Source organism: Penaeus monodon, unplaced genomic scaffold, assembly GCF_015228065.2.
Source record: "Penaeus monodon isolate SGIC_2016 unplaced genomic scaffold, NSTDA_Pmon_1 PmonScaffold_4825, whole genome shotgun sequence".
NCBI classification, from domain to species: Eukaryota; Metazoa; Arthropoda; class Malacostraca; order Decapoda; family Penaeidae; genus Penaeus; species Penaeus monodon.
In genome coordinates, this window is record NW_023659692.1 from 3,612 (window position 1) to 10,618 (window position 7,007).

Below are 7,007 nucleotides of genomic sequence, written 5' to 3' on the forward strand. Positions count from 1 at the left end.
AGCTTGACTTGCATTGCTGTGGCTGGAGGGTTTGGTTGTTGATGTATCGTCATCGGATGGCATGCTGATTTTTTTTTTTTTTTTTTTTTTTTTTACACAAGTTAGGCATAAATGTACACAAGAGGTGAGGATCACAGAACAAGGAATAACCAATCACGAGTGGCCACCTCTTGCATGATCAAGTGGCGTGGCTTGCCTGACGAATAACGAGCAGCCGTCTGCTCGTGTGACCCGAGCGTGTGACTCGCCTGACGAATGGCGAGCGGCCACCCACTCGCGTGATCATTGCTTATTACTGCGGGGTCGAGCAAACTAGCGACCAAGCGGTTATACCTTTAAGAGCAAGTGTGTCCTATCGTGCAGCGTGTGGAACCTCTAGATGGTGATTCAGAATATCCTGGTTAATAATGCTTTATTAACGAACACTAGCTGTTTCAATGAGACATATTTCCAGCATTCATGTATGAAGAAAAATAGGTACGGAAACGAGAGGAAATGCATTATTTTGTTACATATTACTAGTAGAGGTAAGAAATGATGTGGAGTACGCTGAGACAAATCTCATTGAACTAAAGTGATTTAAAGATAGATATTTCTATGAATTTATGTGATATACTGTGCACATACACATATGCATATGAAAACTGAAATTATGTAACAAAATTCTGTCAGCTCTCATAGTGTAGTGGTTATCACGTCTGCTTTACACGCAGAAGGTCCCAGGTTCGAGCCCTGGTGGGAGCAATGATAATTTTAATCAGTTTATGAGTTAAACAAGGGCAAGAAAAAGCAAAGCTAAATTCAAAGAGACTCAGCAATCCAAACCGAAATGTAAATTTGGAAAGATTTCACGGTTTACAGAAATCAAATATCTCGTTAACTTAAGATCTACTGTCTTCGTCATTTATTTTACAGTAGAGAAAGGGGAGAGTGGAAGCAGGAAAGTTAAGAAAGAGAGAGGAGAGAGAACCAAAATGTTATGTACATACAGTGAATATTCCGTCTGTCATACTACATTCAAGACCTGTTTCCTCTCGGGGAAATGGTTAAGAACAACAGTTTTGAAGTGACACTTCATTATTCAAGACCAAAATAGTAGAATCTTAAAATGTTCTTTTCTCGCCTTATTGTTACTTACATTGTAATACATTATATCCATTATTTATTCTTGTGTTACATGGAGACCTATGGACTAATCTGAAACCTCCTTTACATAGTAGTCAGCCTTTTCTAGGTCAAGGACAGCCTCAAAGACAATATAGTTCGTGGGTTTTTCTTTTCAAAATTATTTGTTTAATTACCAGGCCCATCCCAGCATAAGCCAACAGTGTATCCACAGTAATACAACCTCTTCAGTAATAACCAGAAGACTGTAGTCATTATTATTTTACATATTACTATTTGTACTGATTTTATTACTATACTACTAACTACTGCTACTACTATTAATTATGATGATGGTGATGTTGTCATTGCTATTTCCACGAAACCGCTAGACTGGATTTTAAAAACCGTTAGATATAAGAATACAAGCTCCTCTGTTTCCGCTAAGAGACAAAAGTAAAACATCAAAATCCCGCTAGATCATAAATCAAAAACTTTAGATCTAACGGGAAAATCGCTACAATAGCAACACTGCTTGGGAATACCTGTTTCTTACACCCGGAATATTAGCTGACTCATCAAAAGAGACTTAACGGAATTGCCATAGATTCCGGCCTACTTTCAATAAGTCTTTCTGACGTGAATTACTCTGTTGCTATAAGTAATAGAAGCATTTTTTAGTGTCAGATAAATGGTGCAGCTCTCAAGGCTTGAGTTTTTGTTTGTTTCTGGGGTAATATAATTGGTTTGCCTCGGTTCATGAAAAAACTAGTTACCTTTTATTACATTAACGATATTCAGTCTCAGCTGTCTTACATTTTTTCTATGTGAATCTCTCTAATGTGTGTGTGTGTGTGTCTGCATAGATATGTGTACATATATATATTATTATATATATATATATATGATTATTATATATATCTTCTTTTAACGGTAGGTTCATGTCTGAACCGCCGTGGTCACAGCATGATACTTAATTGTAGTTTTTCATGTTGTGATGCTCTTGAGTGGTACGTGGTAGGGTCCCCAGTTCCTTTCCACGGAAGTGCCGTGTTACCTTTTTAGTAATCATTCTTTCTATTTTATCCGGGCTTGGGACCAGCACTGACTTGGCTGGCTTGGCCACCCAGTGGCTAGGTAGGCAATCGAGTGAAGTTCCTAGCCCAAGGGAACAACGCGCCGGCCGGTGACTCGAACCCTCAACTCAATTGCCGTCGTGACAGTTTTAGTTCGACCTTTTACTATTCGCCACCGGGCCTTGACGATCATGGGCTTCCCTGGATTTTTCTTGGCAATTTAGAGCGTGGTTTTTCCATTGCTTCCGCCCGGTGGTTTTTTTTTCGACTCAAACCCTCTCTATTTACCCGGCACTTGACTTTGGCTGGGTTATCACCAAGCGGCTAGCAGGCAATCGAAGTGAAGTCCTTGCCCAAAGGGGAAAACGCGCCGGCCGGTGACTCGAACCCTCGAACTCCAATTGCCGTCTGACGTTTTTTAGTTCCGGCCCTAACCATTCGGGCCACCGCGGCCCTATATAAATTTTAAAATATCTTTATTCCTTCTATATGGGTCGTCATGATTAGGTTCTGGCAGAATCATTTCAAGTCGGGTTTGGGCCCTTTGTGACGCCACCTCTCTATTAACCGGGCTTGGGACCGGCCCCTGACTTGTTCCACCCGTGGTCGTAAAGGGATCGAAATGAAGTTCCTTGGCCAAGAACAACGCGCTGGCCGGTGACTCAACCCTCTACTCGATTAGCGTCGTGACAGTCTTGAGTCCGTGCGTAACCACTCGGCCACCGCAGCCCAAATACATATACATATCATCATACTATATATACATATATATATTTATGCTATTATATGATGTTATATATATATAATATATTATATATATATATATATACATATTTATATATAAATATGTATTTTTTTCCTGGGTAAGACAATAAACTGCACCCTGGGGTCCCTTGAACAAGGATACCCCCCTATTCTCCTATACCAGGGTTGCGGTGAAACGTCGGGAGCAGGGCATTTGGGTATCTGTGAAAAAACCTTTTAGTTCACTGATTTCGTTTCACCAATAATATGTCTGGCGTATTACGTGTAAAAGTTTTAAAAGCGGCAGAGATAGTTTTCCCCCTAGTTATTGGGGACTGTGAGTTGAAAGGAGCCCGGGGGGTTCCACTTAACTGGCGTTTACGTGTAACTGTTTTAAAAAACGGCAGAGATGTTCCTCCTAGTTGTTGGAACTGCGAGTTTGAGAAGGGGCCTGGGGGATTCCCTCAACTTTTTTTTTCTCCTGACAAAACCCCTCCCAAAACCCAAAGATTAATACAGAAAAGATAATTCATACCACATCGCCCGTCGCTGGGTTATAAGGGGGGCGTTGTCGTGGGCAACCAGGGTACATGTTAAAAATGCTCTGGGAAAAAAAAAGATAAAAAAAACATGTCCAATTTAAAAAACAAATTAAAATCGGAACGTGGAAGTAAGGAAATGAAAAAGGGTGGGGAAATTACATACTTTCTGTAACGAAATGGATAGAACAAAAAATTCAAAACTAGGATAGTGGACCAAATTGGGGAAAATAAAGGAAGTTTCAAACTAAGAAACAAAACGTTCTTTTTTTTGGAAAAGAAAGGAAATTTGTCACGGGTTTCATGATTCTCACGAAAAAAACTGAATGCACTAATTGGGGAAGCCCAATAAATACCAATTTTAAAAGTCAGAATCAAGCAAACCCTAATTTAGTATTATAAATGCTACGCACCAACCAATATTGCAAGTATAGAAAAGCAAATTTTTTATAACTCTCTCCAAGATACTTTAGACACAAACCCCCAAAAAGATTAAAAAAAAATCAGGGAGACCTCAAAGCCAAATAGAAAAATAATCTAAAAAATTACACCTTTGGAAAATTCGGCCTTTGGGGAAAATAATGAAAGAGGTAAGATTTGTTGATTCTGTATACAAATAATTTACTTATAGCCCAAAACATTGTTCCAACCCACCCAAACCTTGTACACTGTTTTCACCCGACAAAAGAAAACCAAAAACCCAAAATTTACTCATTGTGCTGAAAACCAAAAAAGGAAAAATTGCTAAAAAAATGCCCCAAAAAAAAGACCCGGTGCCGACTGCAACAGGACCACCAACTACTAACTATCGCTTTAAAAAAAACTCAAAAGATGGAGCGTCCCCCCCACCTCAAAGCTCGACTACAAAACTTGATAACAAATTTCGATTACAGTGTCAAACAAATTTTAAAACTCAAACAATGTGAAGATGATAAAACACCAAAAGAGTTATGGGAAAAGGAAAGAACTCCTGCTGAGCATGCTTAAGAAAATATCGCCAAAAAGAAAAAAAACAAATTCCCCCCGGATATCTGAAAAAAAAACTAAGTAAATTGAAAAGAAGATGCCTAAATAAAAGGTATCAAAATCCCTTGAAAAAGTAATTTAAAAAAAAAATACAAAAATTCAAAGATTATTGCGACAAGTAGGAAAATATTTAAATGAACATTGCCCGAGAATTTAAAAATTTTCTATTTAATAAAAACTAAAGAACTCTACCAAGGAGTAGAAAAAACACGAAAAATTTTAAACCTACAAAAGAACATATCAAAAAAGAGATGGACTTTTTTTATTGATGGAAAAGAATCAAAGATAGATGGAATCAAAATTGTTCCAACTTATACAAAAAAAATAAGATCTAAAAAACAAAATTAATTAACTTGACAGCGAGGATAACCCCCGCCACTGCTGGACGAAGTTTAAAAAAAACCCTAAAAAAATAAAAAAAAAACAAAAGCCCCGGAAAAGAGAAATAACAGCAAACTAATTAAAAAGCTGCGAAAAATGTTGAATACTTCTTCTCAAACTCTGTACAAAATATGGAATGAAAGAAAATGGCCAGAAGACTGGGGAAAATCAGTCTTTCTCCCATACCTAAAAAAAGGGATCACTCCAGTGGGAAAAATAATAGGCAATTGCATTAATAAGTCCAGCATCAAAATTTTTTTGAAATTATTGCTGAAAGAATGAATTCAAGTTAAAGCAGACAAACAAACAGGTTTTCGCCGGAAGGGTACCAAAACAATTCTAAAATTTAAAAATTTATCTTAAGAAAAACAGAGAACATAAAAAAACCCATCCTGTTTTTCATCGATTCGTAAACTTTTGATCTGTTGATCCGATATCCTCTGGGAAACATGTACGATATGAATTTCCAAAACACTATCCAAATAAAAAAAGCCCTTTTGACCCAAAAACAACGCTGTAAGAACCACTTATGGGTTTTAAAAGAAAGGTTCGAAATCAACAGGATACGACAGGGTTGCATTCTGTCTCCCCCTCTTTTTTTATATTCAAACAATTATGAGAGGTGCCTAGAGAATTTTGAAGGAAATGTGGGTGTTGGAGGGTACAAAAAACAAAACTGAGGTACGCCGATATATAGTTTTGACTGCCAGCATATCACTGACTACAACAACTACTAATAAAATTAGAGAAGCAAACGAAAAGGGTGGCTTGTTTCTTTAAAGCCAAGAAAACTAAGATCATGAAGATTCAAAGAAACGGGAAAGACAATGATGAAAATGTTACAAACAATGGAATATTGTGGAAAAAGTGAAAAGTTCACTTATTTGGAGCGTTTTAACTAATACTATGTGATTCACCGGGAAAAAAAAAAAAATTACCATTGCCAAAAAAGCCCCAATTGCTCTCAATAACATCGGAAAGACCGAAGATTACCTTATGGGGAAAGCTGAGGTTATTTAACTCATTAGTTTTCCCAATTGCATCATATGTTCTAGTTTTGGGTGTTGAAGTAATAGACAAAAAAAGATCAATATTTTTTTAATGTGGGGTTACAGACAGTACTGCATATTAGTGGCAAGAAAAGACGAAAGATGATGCTGAAAAAAATAAAATTTAAAGACCGACTGTTTACATCTTGAAAAAGAGGAAATTAAAAATTTAATGGTCTGTAAAGAGAAGTAAAAATTTGAAAAAAACTTGCTGACAGGGATGGTGAAGGAAACAGAGGAAGGCAAAACCAAGACAAAAACTGAGCGACAATATCAAAAATATTTGCGGGCTGTCGAGGGACAAGTGGGAAAAAAAAGCGAAAACGGTTTTTGTGGCGAAGGATGGTAGAGGTCCACGGCTCTCAAACAGGCTACCGTTATTGATGATGAAAATTATTTATATTATAAAAGCACAGTGATATTTAATTCAACACACACACACACACACACACACGCAACACACACACACATGCACCCCACGCACAAACACCCCCACACCACACCAACCCCACACCACACACACACCACACACACATACACCACCACCATACACACCACACTACACACACACCACACAAAACACAACACCACAACATATGAATTTAAAATATGCCGGGCGTTGTTCCCCCGGGGAAAGGGGCTTCACCTCCATTCCCCCCGCCACTGGGTGCCAAACCACCCAAAACAGTGCTGGTCCCAAACCCGGATAAAAAAGTGTGTGTGTGTGTGTGCATACATATATCCATTCCTACAAGTAACCCGATCGGATACTTTAGTACACACACGGGTTTAACTACGCATTTTGAAAAGAAAAACTAGGTCACCCGCTATATAGACAGTTTAGCACCTCTTCATAGTCAATTAAAGATCAAGATTAAAGGAAAATACGGAATAGCGTGAAGGATCTAGCCATTGGGGGCTGCTGCTGGGACCCAGCAACAGAATTGCTGTATTGCCGGGGACCACAAGAGTTTTAAGGTCATTGGTCACAGCTGTTTTATTCTGAACCATCTGTCCTTATGATGAAATGCATACATAAAATTTTATAATACGTGTTGGTTCGCTCACACAACACTGACAGTATACGT

General features: G+C 38.1%; 1 non-coding gene across 1 annotated transcript; it reads left to right on the forward strand.

Moving 5' to 3' along the window:
* Nucleotides 1-671: 671 nt before the first annotated feature.
* On the forward strand, nucleotides 672-744 carry Trnav-uac. The gene has a single exon. It is a non-coding gene; the product is annotated as a tRNA-Val (tRNA).
* The last annotated feature ends 6,263 nt before the right edge of the window (nucleotides 745-7,007 follow it).